This window comes from Leptonychotes weddellii, chromosome 6, assembly GCF_054177405.1.
Source record: "Leptonychotes weddellii isolate Sample4059 chromosome 6, ASM5417740v2, whole genome shotgun sequence".
NCBI lineage: Eukaryota > Metazoa > Chordata > Mammalia > Carnivora > Phocidae > Leptonychotes > Leptonychotes weddellii.
Genome location: NC_138374.1, coordinates 63,165,754 through 63,185,538, shown reverse-complemented (window position 1 = coordinate 63,185,538; position 19,785 = coordinate 63,165,754). Strand labels below are relative to the sequence as shown.

General features: G+C 45.4%; 1 long non-coding RNA gene across 1 annotated transcript; it reads right to left on the bottom strand.

Annotated features, from left to right (window-relative positions):
• Positions 1 to 3,666: 3,666 nt before the first annotated feature.
• On the bottom strand, positions 3,667 to 16,548 carry LOC115944340 (uncharacterized). Its single transcript, XR_004078905.2, has 3 exons — positions 16,283 to 16,548; positions 5,355 to 5,474; positions 3,667 to 3,799 (listed from the first exon to the last, which is right to left on the bottom strand). It is a non-coding gene; the product is annotated as an uncharacterized LOC115944340 (long non-coding RNA).
• Positions 16,549 to 19,785: the final 3,237 nt, after the last annotated feature.

Below are 19,785 nucleotides of genomic sequence, written 5' to 3'. Positions count from 1 at the left end.
ATCATTTGGAATCTGGGAGTAAATGACATATAGCGGACTTGGGTAAAGGCTTAACCAAAATAGAAAAGCAATCTGGCATTGCTGACAATATTGTCATGAAAATATTACATTTTATGAAGGGAATTTCTCAGAATTCAATAACAACATATTTAGGAGCTAAATTGAGTCATTTGCATATCGTGGCAAAGTAAAAACACAATAATCTCATTTTTTGCTGCCTAATAGGATTTCCTAGGGCTGGATTGCTGGGAAGTCTGCCCATCACACTCTCCCTCCATGCTTTTTCCCTCCACCAACCCCTCTTCCCCCTCTCTGTTTTACCTCTACTTCTGTTATTCTGCCCCATCCCACACCCCCTTTATCCCTGTTCTGTTTCTTACGCATGGAAAGTGACTCCGACTGACTGCTGTTACCCATTCCTGAGCAGAGAAAAGGAATCACCATCTCTCACCCGTTTTCTTACTGAAACTTCTTTTCCCTCCAAGTCGGGCATTATTATCATTGCTATTGCTATTCTCCTGGCTACCCCTTTTGTAGGTCGGTTCAAGAGAATTGGTGGACTGGCCCGTTCACTGGGAGGTCAGATAAAATCTCACCACACGTGAAAAAGGATGGTCTGCGTACTGAAGTCATGTACGCATGAGCGCGGGCCTGCACGCCTGTGTGTTTTGCTTATTTCGTTTTTTTCCACCGAAATTATTTGTATAATCACTTGAAACCTTCAGGACCAGAATGGCATGGTAGTTAAGAGGAAGGGCACTGACATTCAGTTGCCTGGGTTCAAATTCAGGCTCTACCGCTTATTAGTTTGGAACCATAAAAACCTACTAGATTTTTTCTGTTCTGCAGTTTCCTTATCTATGAAATAGGAATAAAGAATAGAATTTAACTCGTGGTGCTGCTGGGAAGATTAAATCAGCTAATGAACTTAAAACACTTGACCTATTACCTTGCACAAAACGGGCATGACAAGTGTGAATCGCGTCCACAAACCTAGGTATGTGAGAAATGTCACATTTCTTTACTTGCTACTAAATTAGCCTCCTCTCACTAGTTAGTAATCCATCTCACATATTTGGGACCTTTTGAAGGTTCTGGGGTCACCTGATGAGCCGAAGCCCTAATAGTGGCCGTAGATCATTACCATCTGCTAACCCAAGTTCTGCCGGGGTGTCCATCGTCTCCCCCGCCCCCACCATGGGCTTTTCCGGTCAAGTGCCTCTTTGGACATGGAATTCTGGGAGAGGCTGGGAACCACTGGCCTTTTGATCTCACTTTCACCACTTCCTTCTGCAGGCTTGTCACCACCCCCCACCACCACCACCACCCCTACCCCGGAGGGTTGCTGGGAAGCAGTGTGGGACCCATTACTCTGCCATCCACACAGCTCACTCCTCCTCCTCAAGGCTGGGGAAATGCCTCTCCGTCTCTCTTATTATCAATTGTCTCTTTGTTTCCTGCTGCTTCCAAGCCCCTCTGCTCTTTTCCACCAAGCCCTGATTCTCTTCTGCTGCCTGGGCTCATCCTATTGCTCCTCTGAGCTGAACCCACTGAAAACAAACTTGCAGGCACGATGTGCCATCCACCCTGCCACGTAGCCTCCCCGAGGCCGAAGCACAGAGCTTTCTCGCCTTTGAATGGCAGGGAAAGGAAGTAGTCATGTTGTAATGGAGAGAAAAAGAGGAAATAGAGGGGAAAACCCCATAAGTTAATTTCAAAATGTTTTCCAGCTACCTGTTAGCCCAATATTAGATTTTATTTTTCATCTTGCTGAAACTGTCCTTGTCCCAAGCTTGTCTCAGTCTCTTCTCTCAGAGTTATGTTACATGCTTTCCTTCTCAAAGCACACGACTCATCTGGGGCTCAACCTTCTCCTACTTTGCTCCCGTTGCTCTGGGTGCTGTTTCTTCAGCAACCATCCATGTGTTGATGGATACTCCCGTTTCTATACTCCGGCTCTGGTAGATTGCAACACCTGAGCAGAAATATTTATTGCTCTTCTCGTCAAGAAGTGGAGTTCACTTCCCCAACCTTTGCATCTGGCTGCCCTTGGGACTTGCTTTGGAGAACAGAAGGTAGGAGAGTGATGCTGTGCTGGTTCTGAGGTTGGACCTCAAGAGATTTTGCGCACACGTGCTTGTTCTCTGGGGACCACTCCTGCTGCTGTTCCAGGGAATAAGCCTGGGCTAGCCCGCTGATGAGAGACACCCCCAGCAGACTTGCTGACCACAAGCTAACCGCCAGGCATGTGAATGAGGCCGTCTAAATGTAGCCAGTGCCGCACTGTCCCACCAGCTGCCTGGCAGGTGCATGAAGCAGTTCAGCCCAGATTAGCCGGACCACCCCACTGCCTTGAAGTTATGAGCAATCATAGACGTCTGTGCTAAGCCACTAGGTTTGGGGTGGTTCGTTACACAACAAATATGCTAATCGATACAGGCTAAGACATCTCTTCGGAACTCCCTATCGCACGAGTCCTGGGGCCCACTGGACACTCCACTTTGATGACCTACATGCAATGTGTCCCAAACTGACCTCAACATACCTCCTCGTCCCCACCCACGCCCACCTCCAAGTCAAACAGCTCCTTTTCTTGCCTCCGTCTTGGCAAACAACCTGCTATCTCCTCAGAAACCCGGGCAGCATCCTGGCTCCCTAGTTCCTTCCCCTCACATCCAATCTGTCACCGAGAGCAGTCGGTTCCACCTGTCACATAGCTCTCCTCCCTCCACTCCTCTCCACCTCCACTAATTCCCCTTGTTCGACTACTTTCCCCTCCCATCTGGTTCTCTCACGTCTCTAAGCTCAGTCCTCACCTGCGCCTCCGCTTTACCTTCAATCTGCTTTCTATTTGAACAGGAAGAGTGTTTTCAAAATATAATTCTGACCAGATGACTCATCTGATTAAATTCCTATAACGGCTCAAAACCCTTCACAAAGACTGTACTCTTCAGCTGGACTCAAATGCCTTGACTTTCTCCCGCATGTCATTGGGAGCCATTGAAGATTCTTGAGCAGGGACGTGACAGCCACAGGGCTCTGCTTTAAGAGAAGTGATCTAGGAGCCTCATTTAGGAGAGTTCACAGGGGAAACCTTGGATGCAGGGAGACAAGTTAAGAAGCTCCAGCAATAGATCAGGTGAGAAGAGATGAGTCTGAAGCGAGGCTGCTGGTGGCAGGAACCTCAAGAGTTCTGCAAAGGACTGTTCCAGGAGGTTGGGGTGGATACAAGTACAATTGCAGAGGTAGGCAGTTCAAGCCTGGGTTCTGATCAGGTATCAAGAGAAGGAAAGGGAGAAAGTAAAAACTGCCCGTGACCTCAAACCTGGCTAACAGACGTTTGTGAAACCATTATGAATGTTTCACAAAATAGGGAGGAGAGGACATCTATGGAGCAAAGGAATGGTTGGAAAGGAACAATGGCACGTGGGGCTGGAAAGGTAGATGGAGGTCAGTGTCCTGTGGCGTCTGATCCCAGCCCCCACCTCAGCCCCGCTAAGTCTCAGCACAGCTTCTCGCTCGGGCACGTCCCTCAGCATATCACCTCTGCATTTTTTGCACGCCTGGTTTCCTGACCTACGTATCCCCATCACCCTTCTCTTCTAAGACCTTCCTCACTTACTTTAGTCCGCTGGTGCTGCTATAACAGAACATCACAGACGGGGGTGACTGGTAAACAACAGACATTTATTTCTCACAGTTATGGAGGCTGGAAGTCCAAGATCAAAGTGGCCCCAGAGCCAGTGTCTGAGGACAGCTTCCTGGTTCATAGATGGCCGGCTTCTCGGTGTGTCTTCACCTGGTGGAGAGCAGAGAGAGCGAGCTCTTGTGTCTCTTCTCATAAGGGGATGGATCCCAGTCGTGAGGGCTCCACCCACAGGAGCTAACCACGTCCCAAAGCACCCCCCCAACACCATCATGTTGGGGGATAAGACTCAATGTAGGAATTTGCAGGGACACAAACTTTCAGTCCATCCCACCACTTGTTATCTTGTTTGGTTACTTTTTATGAAATAAATGTTGACTGAGGAATTACCCTATGTCAACACTGGGTCTTGAGTGGTAACACTGAGCTCTCTCAATGACACCCTGGATCACTCCGTCCCTGAGTGCCACTCACTGCTTACAGACTGCCCTGTGTTATAATCATTTCTACAGCTAAACAATAGCAGATTAGCATCACAGGTGTGGCAACTTCTCCCAAGACAGCCCTTAGATCTTAAGTTCATCTTTGTATTTCCCAGAGCATATGGTAGATATATAATAAATATTTGATGAATTAGTGAATAATCACCATAATGCTATAAGACATTCAAATAGATTTTTAGTGATAAAGTTTTATTAAGATGATTACTAAAAACTATTTTTGCTGTTAAGACTTAGGGATGAAATAGAACTCAAGGTCTCTGAAGTTAATTAGCAAGCGAACTGATCTAAATTTTGTTAGAGGAGAAAGACAGGTATGAATGAGCCTTACACAGCACACACCTCGCCCTAATTTTCTTCCTGAAAGCCCACTGATATTTTTTTGATAGTGATTTGTTTTGGTGGAAGGTTTAATCCTCCTGCCTCAATAGTTATATGTGGTGTAGTTTAAGGGATGCACCCTGATGCCCCACAACTCCTTTTCTACCCTCTGGCTGATGTTTGAAAATGTCATTGTCAGAAAAGACTTCACCTGGGGCACCTGGGTGGCTCAGTCAGTTGAGCATCTGACTCTTGGTTTTGACTCAGGTCATGGTCTCAAGGTCATGGGATCGAGCCCTGTGTCAGGCTCCACACTCAACAGGGAGTCTGCTGGAGATTCTCTCTCCCTCTGCCCCTCACTCTGCTTGTGTTTGCACTCTCTCTCAAATAAAGGAATAAATAATTTAAAAAAAAAAGAAATGACTTCACACTCTCAGCTTAAGATTTTGACCTGTGTTTGATGGCAATACGCATGGGGGGGCCCCCAAGGCGAGGGCAAGGGTTTGAGAGTGTGCTTGAGGGGCAAAGCCTTAGAAGAGGACAAAGAAGTCATTCTAACTGAACTTAACTGGATTTTAAAATTCTCGTGTTCCAATTTGTGCACGTGGATCTAGTTCTAAAAAACAACGCCGTGCCAAAAATTGGGAGCGCTCGAAAAAGTTCCAATAGCCAGTTTCTGTTTTTATAATAGAATTCCAATTCAGATTTCTTTTTGCTAGCCTAATATGTTTTGGCTTCTTAAACCTAAATTACTCCACATTTGCTACAAAAGAGATTTCCCTGTTGCAGTCTTCCTGCCGTTCTGTTTGATTAGGAAACTTTCAGCGTTGCTGTTCCTTTGACATTTATGGATATGAAGGCAATTAAAAGAAAATTGACTGGCTTACCGTCCACCTCATCTTCATTTGACTTGTTTGCTCCTATTTCCCGTTCCATGTATTATTGATAGAGTGCTTCTTTTCATCACTTCTGTGCATGTTATAAAACAGAATCAACAGCTCTTGCTCCTGGAAGGGAGGAGGCTAGCTAGTCACTGCTAAACCAATGGCCACTCACTTGTCCCCGGTAACGCAGCCTTCGTGGCCAGGGTATCTCTCCAACTTGATCCCAGAAGAGCCTGTGAGCCTTGTGAGGGGTGGGGTCAGAGGAACAGAAGGGCGACGTGGCGGGGAGGGGAGAGCTGCCAGCCAAGCTGGGTAAGGGGTTGGGGAGTCCCTTCTGTAGTCCTTTAAGGTAAGCACACTGCCCCATGAGCAGGGCTCTTCCCAAGGTTACAACTCCCCTTGGTTAGCTTGGGGGGCATTAAATCACATCTCCTGGGAACCCTTGATTTGCAAGCTTCTTTGTTTAATAGAAGGAGGAGGGTAAGGCAACTTGCCTTCCCTTAACACAAAACTGAAAACGAACGTATTTTTTCCCTCTAAATGGAACAAAAGGGGAACAGAGTCATTAACTGTAAGCTGCCTAGACATACCAAGAGCATATATGTCTACGCCCGCAGCTCCCACTGGTCACTGCTGTCTTGCAAACAAAACAAATGGTGTCAAAGCAAACAAAGCTAAGCCACAGCTTGAGAGGCAAAAGGTACAGAGGTGCTCCCTTGACCCTGGTTCTTGTGCCTCCGTAAAGTTGTCTGAGGTAAACACATGGGCTAAGGAGCACTTTTTCATGGACTCTAAATCTCCCCAAGTGCTCTCGGGTCTCTGCAGGAAGCCACAGCTGTCAGAACACTCCCTACCCCTCTCTGGTCAGGAAAGATCGGAGCCACCCCTCACCCCACCTCCCCCGGCTGCCTCTTCCTTGTGACCCCCACCTCAACACACTTTGTCCTCTCTCTAGGCAGTGACCTGCCTCCAGTTTTCTCACCAATACCCAGAGACTTCCTCACCAGGACCTGACCGCCAAATGGCCTCCTAGAACCAAATCGCTGCCACGTGGGAGCGGACACAGGATGGCATTTTCGTTCTCAGAAGACCAGGTTCACAAACCACAGCCAAGATGGTTGGAGGGGAGGGGTGGGACCTCCTCTCGGGGCCTCACATGTTTGCCCATGTGAGGAGTGGGCAAACACAGTGGGAGTACCATTTTCTAGTGGGAGTAAATGAACTGATCTGGGGCCCTGAGGTCTTAACTGAGTCCCCTAAAGGAGAGAATGCGGCCTTAAGACGTTTGTCAGACCCCAGCGAAGTGTATGTTTGATTCACAGGGACATGCAAGGGACCATGGTTCAGCTTGCTTTGGACCTGTCCCCCTCAGGGTGAGGTGGACAATACCCAAATGCCCCAAGGCAGCAAATCCCCAGCAGTGTAAGAATTCATACCCATAAATGAAGGTCTCATTGGCAGCCAGCTCCGTAAGAAGTAAAACTCACCTGGGGGGCGCCTGGGTGGCTCAGTTGGTTAAGCGACTGCCTTCGGCTCAGGTCATGATCCTGGAGTCCCGGGATCAAGTCCCGCATCAGGCTCCCTGCTCGGCGAGGAGACTGCTTCTCCCTCTAACCAGCCCCCCTCATGTACTCTCTCTCTCTCTCATTCTCGCTCTCTCAAATAAATCTTAAAAAAAAACTCACCTGGGAATGACTTTTCAAAAGACAAGTGCTAGAACAGAAGGTCTAAAGTAATGGCCAGAGGGGAGAATCAGACAGCGCCTAGCCTGTTGATTTTATTTTGACCCTATTTGATGTCTTCTGGAAGCAGGAAGCAAGTTGGAAGGGTACTGGGCTTGCAGGATAGGCCTTTCCTGCCCTGTCCTAGCTGTGGGCTTTGGAAAAGACAGCTTCATCTTCCATTCCTCAAGGATGTATCGAGCACCTCTGTTCACCAGGCTGATAGAGCGAAGAAAAAGGTGAAAGCAGGGTAGGATCCCTGCCCGCTGGGCTTACATTTTGGAGGGGGAAGGGGCAAGACAATAAATAGGTAAACAAGTAAACAAGACACTTTTAGTGAGCAAGGAGGCTCATGAAGAACTTAAAGAAAGCAAGTCATGGAACAGAACTGATTTGAGGAGATGGTTTTCCAGCACACACCCAGGTGATGAGAAGGAGCCAACCACACAAAGATCTGAAGGAAGAACATTCAGGAAAAAGGAATAACAAGTTCAATGGCCAGGAACCAGGAGTTCAATGGACCAAGCCTCCATTTCCTCCCCTGCACAGTGGTGTCAGTGAGGATCAAATAGAGTCACGCATATGGTGAGCTGTCACGCCCAAGTCCACAAATGAGGCTAATGGCACAGCTCCCACATGGGGGCTAGATTCTGGGGGCCCTCGGTCTCCATAACATGGACTCCCATTACAGTCCAGTGCCCCAATGGAGCCACTCCCAGACAAGTCTTCCTATTCTCTCTTTTTGACACTTCATCAGCTTAAGAGACCCCATAGATGCCTCCCCCCAGCTTAGGTACCCAGCGTTGTTCTCTTGAAGCTCCCTCGAACACAATGAAGGGAAGGGGTATGTGTGTATACCCAGGTTTACTTTATGTTCTGAGCATATACTAACATACACACTATCTATGGGACTCTGGCCTCTAAAAAGCCATGGAATCCTTGAATGAAGTGACCCCCAACCATCCTCCAGTCCCAGCCCTTGTTCTGAAGCAGATCCCCCACCACCTAGGGATTCAGGATGACCGTGTGCCATTCCTACATTTAAAGGTCCCTGTGGACTACGGTCCTGAGCCCCTGGGCTGCTGTGTTTCCAGGAAGGATTCACCTTCCAGGCAGGAAGCTTGTGCCTATACATACACCCCTTTTCCTGCACCTCCCTCCCACATCCTTATTTCTGGTCCCCTTGGAGATGGAGAACAAATGGTCTGCCCTCCATATAATGGCCCTTGGTGAAGACCATGGTTAGGTTGCCCTTGAGATGTTTTTCTCCCAGTTGAACCACACCTCCTTCATCTTCCCCAGGAGACTCTAAAGAGCAGCACGGCCATATGGGAAGGAGCAGCAGGAAGAGGTAACCGCAGCACCCATGGCTAGAGAGCAGAAGAGGGAGCCCCACAGCTCATGGTTATCTCCCCAGGGCAAAGAGCCTGGGTCTCTGCAAGCAACCACAATCCCAACAGCAGGGTGACATTTGTCCAACCTTGGCTCCAGGTCAAAAACCTCAATTGTTTCCCCATTCTCCGGGCAGCAATACACATGGCATTGTGGTGCCCACTTTGCAGATGAGGGACCTGAAGTTGGGAGAAGCTCCCTGGCTTTCCCGGGGCACACCTTGCAGCTGAAATTTGCATCCAGCTCTGATTCCAAAGTCAGTTCCCATAACCAAACAATTTAAAGCAATGATCAGCCATCTGCTACTTAGAGTTTGTTCAAACCCCCCCACCCCACACCTGTATACGGAGCAACTTTCAGGAACAAAGTTCCTGAAATTTAAGCGTAAAGAAAAAGAAGTCCAGAGTATGAATAACATCTTCCATTTATGGAGCATCTCTTCAGGGACAGGAACTCATTTAACGATGCTCCTGCAGGCTAGACTCTGCAATCCCCATTGTAAAGATAAGGGAGTCAAGGCTCCATTTGGTTAAGTGACTTGCCAAGTGACTTGCCAAGTGACAGGGCTGCCTTGCCAGCTTCGAAGCGTCTGCCCCCAAAGCTCTTCACCTTGACACACATTGACTCTAAAGGTCAATTCAGGTGGAAATGTGTGGTCCAAGGCTCCTTTCCCTCACTGTAGACCAAATGTCGGGTACCCAGTTGGTGAAGATTTGCTAACCATGCATTAGCCTTTTAAGCCACACACATTAAAAAAATAATAATAGTTATCAGAAATTAACAATGCTAGCAAGAGTAACCTCTGCCTCCTCCTTGAAAGTTAAGATTACGAGTTTGTGTAAACTCAGGACGCTTGTCATGTTCCCTTGGCATGTGACACCTCACTGCACTCTTTTTCCTCTTGGATAAAACTGATGTACTAATAACATGACACCACACTAATAAATATGTCATCTTATTGCCTAGTAATAGTATAGAGTGACACTCGCCTTGACTACTTCCCAGGTGATTACGAAGATCGGGGAAGCCATCTACGTGAAAACATGTTATGAACTCTGAAAAAATCTAGGCGGTGTGACCATGGGGACGGTGATGACCGCCATTTGGAGACTTGTCACAGCTATTGTCACCACGGTCACTCCCAGCAGATGGCCCTGGGCATCTGTGACACGGAGGCAGCGTTCTCTGGGATCCCAGCAGGGGCTGGACGGAAGCCCCAGACAGCAGCCATGTTAACACACAGGGCCTCCAACAGGATCTGTGGATTGCATGGCCAGGAGCAATTCTAAGTCAGTAGCCCCTTAAAGTTAGTGCATCTTCCTGTTGGAAAAAATACCATCTGGGCATTTTGGATAGTTTCTAGTGCATCTACCCTCAGTCCAAATCAAATAATAAGACAACTTTTCCACTTGTGTCTTGGCCTTCTTTTTGTTTTTCATATTTTCTCGCCTTTACCTCTCCCACACTTTTCCTTCCACATGTTGGTCCATCTGTTCTAGGTAGGATGTGCCTGGTAGCCAGGGAGCATGTTTGTTTCAGCTTTCTGGCACGCATGCCTGGAACCACGAGAGAAAGTAGAAACAACCAGGCTCAGAATATATTGCAAGGATCACAAATGACGCTGTAGCCCAGAAATTACCGATTGCAGGTGATGTCCTGCTTTGCAGACTGGGCAGAGATGGGAACGGCTGGGCGCCCGGCATGCACGTACCTGCTACAGGGAGCCTTCATTGCCTTTGAGGCCAGAGAGACCCGGTGACAGTCCTGACCCACCACACACTAGCATTGTGATTTAGTTACTTGATTTCCTTCTCTCTGCGTGGTGAAACCAAGCTCTTCCCCCGACTGAGCGGAGAATTGAGACATCAAATGCAAAGTCCCTGGTGACAACTGGCTTTCGATGGAAACTTCCCTCCTTTGAACCCATAAAATGATGCTGCCCTTGGACAAATGGGTCTTGGTGGACACGTCTACTGTTTTACTCTTCTGAGGAGATAAATCGTGAATTGTCTCCATTCAGGTTCTCAGAGTATCTGCCACTATAAGAATGTGCGGGAAGGGCTGAACGTGCACATTTGTAGAGACTTGCATGGCAGGTGTTGGTTTTGAGGGAGATCTGCAGTGGTTTATTCAACTTTCCCACAAGCCTCCTCTATGACTAACGTGAAGGAACATACCTCATAGCCAGGACTTGGCAGACACGGAAGAACAACTCTCAGAAGGCATGCGAGAAGTACTGGGAATCAGCGTGGTTAGAGCATGACCGTTCCTGCGGTGTGTGGCAGAGACACAACAGTGTGCCTGCTACCCATCAAGTACCAGAAAAAGGGCGGATAGCCATCCTCCCAGCCATTAAGGGCTTTGCAGAATGTGTGAATCAGATCATCATCATCGTTATTTCTTGTTTAATCCAGGCTTACTGATGTTCTCACACAAGGTTGTTGGGAGGGCAGCTTTTGTTTTCATTTTTTGCTTGATATTTCTAAGAAGAAAACTTTTGTTTCAACACCTCTTAAGCCCTCCGTTCCTTCCCCACACTCTGGATGCACCACCCCTGGGGAGTAATTTAATTCTGAGCACCAGCACCTGTCAAATCTGAGTCTGGGTGGAGGGCGCCTTCCCTGCCCGATGCTCTGATCTTGGGATTATAGTAGGGCAACCTGGGGTGGCTGCACTTTACGTTTTCCCTCCCGACTCTTCTCCAACACAAGGTTTTCTGGCCCCCCACGTTTTACCTTGCCATGTGCTGACTCATGGGAGCATAGGTCCTGGGCTCGGAGCCTCCTCCTCAGGGACGCACAAAGCTAGGAAGCAGATGGTGTGGGGAGGACTTGTTTTTCCTCTCCTTCTTGATCACCAGTGTCTTCTTTTTAAGACTCAGCACAACCAAGCTGTGTGAAATTTGGGCAGTTGGACACACTGTTGTACTGTTCTGCTTGACCTCGGAGGATGTTACGACTAGCTCCACAGAAACACTTATTCTTTCCCAGGGAGGCAGAAGAAAAACACTCTCATGAAAGTGCAAAAAAATAACTCAATCTTTTTCTCTAATATGATCATTTTTCCTCATTACTGAGACAGCCAAATTATCCTTTTGGCTAAATGCAACAAAGTGTCAATGGGTTTCACTGACTCTGATTTATGTCTACCTACAGGACTAATCCAAGGAACAGGCAAACAGAATTTGTGGTCTCCCCGGGAAGGACATGGCCAAACTTATATTTCAGAATAATCATTCTGGCAGCATAGCAGAGGGTGGAATGGAAAGGGACTGAGCTAGGGAGCTCAAGACTCATTAGGGATGTTACAGTAATTTAGGCTAGAAATCACAGTGACCTGACCTAAGAAACTACAGTAGGAAGGAGAAATGGATTGATTTGGAGATATGTTTAAAAGGTAAGATCGTCAAAATTCTGCGTCTGAAAGAAAGTGGGAGGTGAAGGAACATGGAGGAGACAAGACATTGGAGTTAAGGATAGTGATGTGTTTGCTGAGATATGGAACATTAGAGAGGGCATGGCTCCATGTGAGGATCTGTTTTGTCCCAGATGGCTATGAGACATCCAATCAAAGATATGAAGTATGTGGTTGATAGTTTTGAAAACACTGGAGAGGTTTGGGCTGGAGGTTTGGAAGACCTTCCACATCCAGAATGAGTGAGCACGTGGTAGTAGTTAAAACCACCCAGAGAGAAGGTGCAAACTGTGAGCTAGAGGAAGAGAAGAAGAAAGATGAGTTAAAGAAAAGAGAGGACTTAGGCCAGAAATAAAAAGAATAAGTGACAGAATAACTGTTTATAAATATAAAGCAAAAAAAAAAAAAAAAAAAAAGGATGGAAATAAATTCAGAGTTCAGGTTAGTAATAATTAATGCCAAGGAAAAGTTTGGCAAGTAAGCATAGTTTCTTTAAAACCAGCTTTACAGTTATCCCTTATATTCACATATTGGCATCGATCACTAGGGTTTTGAGTACTTTGTATGGATATTTTAATAGAGGAACAGTTGAGAAACCTTACATTTGAGATATGCTTAAGCCTTGACTGGCTCTACCGCTCTTAGACTCATCAGCAGCCACAGATAGCCCAAGAAGAGCCAAGCTGGGCTTAAGGAACACACCTTGAAGAATCTACCTTATCTCAGTGACCCCTCATCTTCCCTGCCTCTCTACTCTCTCACTGTAACCATGTCTGACTCTCTGAGTCTTTCAGTGCTGAACCTCCAACACCTGTATGCCAGGTGTTGCCAGGTGTTTCCAGGTGTGCTCGGAGAGCTTGCAACTGATCAGGTTTGCCCAGAATCCGGGGCGTACATGGGAGTGACTAAGTGAGGACGAAATGATACCTGGAGCTGGAATCAAAAGTGTTGCAAACAAAGCATTGTAAGTATGAGAGAAACATGACTTATATTTATGTTTGGAAAGATCCTTCAGATAGTAGAGTGGAGGATGAACAGGTGGGAAGTAAGATGGAGGGAGGGACCCTGATCAGAAAGATGTTTAACAGCCCAGTATGAGATAACAAGAACCCATATTGGAACAAGAGCAGTGGTAGTGGATATGGGAATATGGATCCTAGACATATTTATGAGGTAGAATGACAGAATTGGTGCCCAATTGATTTGGGTGATGAGGATAACAGGCTTGTTGAAGATGGCTCCCTCATTTCCTGCTCAGGCCATTCATTGAATATTATTATATTCAATTATATTCAATATTATTATATTATATATTATATTTTATTAATTATATATTATTGCCTTTATCTAAAACATGGAAGAATAATGACTATAATTTCTAATATTCCTGCTTACGTGTAGACAGGATGCTCTCTGCTGTGTGACCCTGTTTCACTCCTACCCTCTGTGGAAGTTGCCATTACCATAGGCAGTTTCTGCAGCCACAACCCAGCCCAGGTTCGGCTCCCCTTCCATCCCATGTAACCACAGCAGTGGGTCCCAAAGCTCCTGACTTTGAGAAAATTCACGCATACGTTATTGGAGGTGATGAAGCCAATACAGTGGGAAGCCAACAGAATGCTTCCTATGCTCTATATTCTTCTTAAGAAAAATTCAGTAAGTTCATACTCAGCAGTGACATGCTACTTGACTGACAACCTCATCAATTGCCCTGCCATAGACACTCTGGATGGCAGTCTGGTCTGAACAGCAAAAGATTATTACAAAATTCATGTTTTACCACCTCTTTGTTGTCTAGGGTAACAGTCAGATAGATCTAATAGTATCTCTGACTCTGTGTCTCTGTCTCTCTCTCCTGCTTCTCATGTCAGTAGGAAGGCATAGTGCAGAGCATGTTGTCCTCTCAAAGTTAGCTTGTAAGTCCACGCTCCGGAATTTCATCTAATTTCTCTTGTCTTGCACATGTCATGTGATCTGCTCTTCCAAACAACCCTAAGTTAGGTAGGACAGGCTATTACTATTATTCTTATTTACATATTGAAAATGGAGGCCCAGTCAAGTCAATCAAGTGTACTAGGAATAGATTGGGGTTGGGCGGAAAAGTTTGTTCCAGATATGTTGAATTCAAGGTGCTTTTCCAGATGAAGATGCCAGGTAAGCAACCAAATATTGGATATTAAAGCTCAGGATATAGACTGGGGTTGAGGATACAGATTCAGAAACCCTCAGTTTATCAGAGCAGTTAAGCAGAAAGACAAGAGAAAGCAACTTTGAAATGAAGTGATGTACTACATCTGTGTTTTCATCTGGAGTAGGGGTAGAAACTAGTGGCCTATGGGCCAAGTTCATCATACAGACAAGGTTGTAGGGGTGGAATTGGAGTAATGTTTTAGATATTGAGAAACATGATGTAAAAACCTGATTTCCAACATTCTAAAAGCAGAAGCTATGGCATCCTAGAGTCCACATTCTCACATCTCAATAATATCAAGGAGTTGAGTGAGTCACCTCCATTCCCTTTAGAACATTATCTTCTGGTTTGCCATAGTCCCCACTATTCCTTATTGTATTACTGGCTTGCGTCATTAATATACCTTTCTCTCCTGCAAGTTTTTCTTTTTTTAAGATTTATTTATTTATTTGACACAGAGAGAGAGAGAGCACAAGTGGGAAGGGCAGAGGGAAAGGAGAGAGAATCCCAGTGAGACTCCATGCCAAGCATGGAACCCAATGTGGGGCTCAATCTGCGACCCTGAGATCATGACCTGAGCTGAAATCAAGAGCCAGACGCTTAACAGACTATGCCAGCCAGGTACCCCTCCACTGCAAGTTTTTGAGTTTGTGATCATTACCAACAGATTGACTCACTGCTGGCTAAATTCCTTCTTAAAGGACATCCCAAGACTAAGCAGCTCCAGAAATCCCTCTCCAGATGTCTGAACCCTCAGGAATGACTCCAGCCATTTAGTATCTCCACCTGGTTCTTTAGAAATTCCACCTTAGTATGTTAATGATCTTCTTTTTTGTGTAGCCTGTCTCCCTAACTAGACTCAAAGCTACTTGAAAGTAGCCTCACACTGATTGCATTTTGGTGTGTCCACGATTAGCATAGCACTTCACACAGAAGAGACATTCAAAACATGCTGCTGTGGTAAATAATTGAACAAGTGTCTGCAATTCACATTTCACAAAGCTCACTCACACTCATTTCCCCCTCAACCGGCCCAAGGTGACCCATCTCCTACACGAGAGCCAGCTCTCTAGCCAGGTCTATGGAGTACTTTGGGGCCCCTACTACCACTAGCCCTGCTCTGTGGGATCCTCAGAAGTATGACAGTCAACTATGGACCACAAAAGACTTGAAAGTAGAAGATTCTGCCTGTTAGGCACCAGGATAGCATCAGGAATAAATTCACTGGAGACGGCAGAGATCACTCCTGATTTCTCTGAAAAAGGAAATGATTCAACTCAACAAACAGTTACTGGGGGCTGCTCACGTGCTGAGGAATGACTGTTTAATTTAAAAGGTAAGTAGAAGGTTGCTAGTAAAGGATGTGGGAATGTGGAGGGAAAGGATTCCTGTCAGAGGGAACAGCATGTGCAAAAGGCTCAAGTCAGAGCCATATTACTGGAGGAACTGAAGGAAGTCTATGATGATGGCAGTAAAAAATGTGAGGAGGAGAGGTAAGCAGGAGTCAGAACATGTGATCATATAAATCATGTTGAGAATCCTGGATTTCATTCTAAGAATCAGGGGTTCTGAAATGGCATTAAGCAAAGGGGGAGGGGACAAATCAGATATCAATCTTTGAAATAGTTCCCTGATTGCTGTCAGAATAGATTCGGAAACATGGCTGGCTAAGTTGTCCAGATCCACCTTCCCTTTGAAAGCACTCAAAAATAAACACAAATGGGTTCTTCTTAAAAGGCATCAAAGATTTGACAAGATAATGAGAAATTACATAGCCAAACTTTACGAGAAAGCAAGATAAGCAGAGCCACTTTTGCCCTGAGGTAATCTACCAACCCAGGTAAACCTGAGCCTTAATTTTGATGCCCTCATAAGGCATAGGGGGCAGAATTTAACCCCCAGAGCTTCACAATGTAAGCAGTTGTCTCAGACAAGTTCCCCTGGGAAGCAGAGCCATGGGCAGCACCGAGGTGACCTGGTAGGTGCAGGCCCAGGGCAGTGCAAGCGAGGCAAGAAGAGATGTCCAGCAGTGCCATGGAATACATTCCCCTGCTGGCTGCTGCCTCACGAGCAGCTAGAGATGGACCCAGCTGGTTACTCTGCAGATGTGCGTAGGTAACGGGGGTGGGGAGGGGATTGGTCCTTGGAAGGGCTGCAAGAATGACCCACACCATGTAGTCATCCGAGTAAAAGAGGAAGGAAGAGGAACTTACCTGTGTGGCTCCTTCCCATCTCTCATTTCCCACTGGTCAAGTTTCATCCCACCAGTAGGTAGCATCCTGCCCTTCTGAGTTGCATCATCTGGCCCCTCAAAGGCCAACGAGGAACCAGATCCTAAATTCAAGAGAGGGGATAACCTGGCATGGATAAAGCACCAACCAAGACAGAAGAGAAAGGAGGTGAGATTGTGAGAAAGTGAACTAAATCTTTGTCCAGTGCTGGAGCCTAATAGAAGGTCCTCCTCCCATAAGCCGGAGGACACAATGTGCTGCATAATTAGGATAAGGGTGAACCAATGTTTCTCACACTACCCCACACTCCCACTCGTAAAGACTGGAAGGAAAGTATCCTTGGCACAAAGCAAAGTGGGGTTTCCAAAAAAAATTTTTTTAAAGGTTCTGGAAAGTTGTAGCTGTAAGCTGTCTTTTTCATGTGTTTGCAGCCCCAAATCATATCTTATGTGTTATCTCCACGCCCTCAAGCTATGAATTTAATTTAAAGTGTTTTTAGACTAGTAAAGACTTTTGGCATCTGGCAAAGCAAATGCAAACCTTTCTTGAAGAAGGCACCTTCCTTTTAACTTTCCAAGGATTTCAAACATTATTTTCCGTAGAACCGAGAAACTTACGATAATGAATAACCATGTACCAAGAGTGAGAACCAGCAGAAACAGATGCGTGAAAACTTCATATATTAGAAGGATTGTATGCGAACAATATAACTTTTATTTTTTATTTTGTTAACTTTGTTTTATTTTATTATGTGATGTTAGTCACATACAGTACATCATTAGTTTTTGGTGTCGTGATCCATGATTCATTGTTTGTGTATCACACCCAGTGCTCCATGCAAATCAACCATATTTAACACTATGAAAGATGAGCCTTAAAACGTATGTAGAGAATAGGGGGAAAAAACTTTAAAGGACTTAACAGTTCTCAAAAGATAACTTCTAGAAAAATTTTAATTATTAAAAGTTAAAATGTAATAGGTGTGTATAAAACATATTAAACCCAGATAAAGAGACTGGTACACCAAGAGACCAATAGAATTAATTAACCAGAATGCAGCATTAAAAAAAACAGAAGACACTTAAAAAATGAGAAGCCATGAGATATGGAAAAGAGAGTGAGGTCTAATAGACTTCAAGTCAGAATTCCAGAAGGAGAGGGGAGGGGCAATGGGGCAAAAAGCAAAACTCATAAAGACAACATCTGGGAATTTTCCAGAAGGGATAAAGAACAATAGTTCACAAATTCAAGTATCCCAATTAATTGCAGACCTGACAAATAAAAAGAAAGCCGATCTTAGACACAGCTTCATGAAAATGCCAAATCCCAAAATATAGTGGATTTTAAAAGCAGCCGGAAATAAACAAACAAAAAAGAAGGTATTATCTTCAAAGGAGTGGTAGACTCATACCTGATTTATTAATGACTTCTCAACAATTACAGTGAAAGCCAGAAAACAATGAAATTATAGCTTCACGGTGCTGAAAGAAAATACCAACATCTCAAAATGTTATGTAATGAATATATTGTTCAAAAACAAGGGCAAAATAAAGACAGATAAACACAAGCTGACAGTTTGCCACCCACAGACACTCACTAAAGCAAACTGGAAAAGATGCATCCCCAGATAGGTCTGAAATACACGAAAGTACGATAAGCAAATAAAATGGCAATTATGTGGGTAGCCAAGAAAAGATGAGGATGAGAGAGGAGGGAATATAGTTGTCCGGGAAGCAATGGCGGATCTTAGAACAGGAAAATGGTGGAGTCCCTCTGTGGTCACGGGCTGTGGACAAGGTGGTTTACAGGAGGCCATCGGGAAACTCGCCAAAGCAAACCCCAAGGAAGATAATGAATCAACTAAGAAGTTACTTTTCAAGTGAGGATTTTTTCTTTTAGATAGATTTCTGCATTTTTTTCTCTCTCTTTTTTGTAAACAATTCTGTTGTTTTGAGAAATTCATAGAATTTCTCTAGCCATTCTGCTTCAGAGGAGAGGGACCACGGTTCTTGGGTGTGGGAAGTGGGAGGAGAAATTGGCTGAAATATCTGCAAAATTGGCTGAGTTTCCTCTGTCCTTGTACGAGTGAAAAGTTATGTCTTTGTCAGACTGTTCGTTAGCATGCCACAGCCCACAGCTGGAGGCCTGCTGACAAAGGACTGAAGAAGCTCATGACTGGTCTTGTACTGCTAGCGTGGAGGGCGGGAGAAAGTGCCAGGCCTTTGTCAGGCTTTGTGCAACATGGTTGTTGTTGGCAACATCCCAGCACCGTGCCCACATTTTACTTGTTTCAGCTCATACTTGGGAGGTCAGTGAAGAGCACAAGGAAAGTAGAGGATTTGCATGTACTGAACAAATCTGTGGCTTGTCCTTGGATCGGCTTCCAGCTACTTCTCTCCCAGTGGAGTTGAGTTTTGAGAAGGCATTCAGTTCTGCTGTGGTGGGTGCCGAAGGAACCAGCCCCAGCACTGAGGGGGGTTGACTCTAATCTAGACTTCCGTGGTGCTTTGGTTTCAGTTGATGCTGTCTCTAGCCCATGGGTCTCTTCAATCTGTCAGGGGGGAAAAAAAAAAGGCCCCTTGTAAATGATTTTTTTCAGTGACAGGGAGGATAAGAGCCAAAGAAGCACAGAAGGGAGGAGTGGGGAAATAAACATATGAATAATGACAGGAGAGCAGAGGTGAGTCACCTTCAGGAGAAGCTTAGATGAAATTAGTTTGGAAAGCCAGAGGGACCTGTTTGAGTAGAGGGAACGACTCTGTTTAGAAAGGGAGAGAAAGAAAGGCCAACGAGCTGGGGCAGGGAACGGAGTTCCTCTCCGACTGGGTGTTTGCCAAGAGCACGAACTCTAAGAAAGGGGCGACTCTGGGTGGGGAGGGGCACGCAACAAAATGGGTGAAGGGATCATAAGGTCCAAACTTCCAGTTATAAAATAAATAGGTCCTAGGGATGTAAAAAAACAGTACAGTGATGATGTAGTTAATAAGACTGTGTTGTATATTTGGGAGTTGCTAAGAGAGCAGATCTGAGAAGTTCTCATTGCAAGAAAAAAAACATTTTGTAACTGTAAGATGGATGTTAACTAGACTTATTAGGTGATCATTCGCAACATATACAAATAGCAAATCATTATGCTGTGCAACTGAAAGTAATATAATGTTATATACCAACTGTATTTCAATTAAAAAAAAGAAAAAAGAGAAAAGATAGTTCCTGAAATGAATATGAAGGGACAAAATTAATCAAAATAATTCTGTCAATAAGCATTTTGCCCACAAAAGGTATTACCTTTTTTTTTTTTTTAAGATTTTATTTATTTATTTGACAGAGAGAGACACAGCGAGAGAGGGAACACAAGCAGGGGGAGTGGGAGAGGGAGAAGCAGGCTTCCCACTGAGCAGGGAGCCCGATGCGGGGCTCGATCCCAGGACCCTGGGATCATGACCTGAGCCGAAGGCAGACGCTTAACCATCTGAGCCACCCAG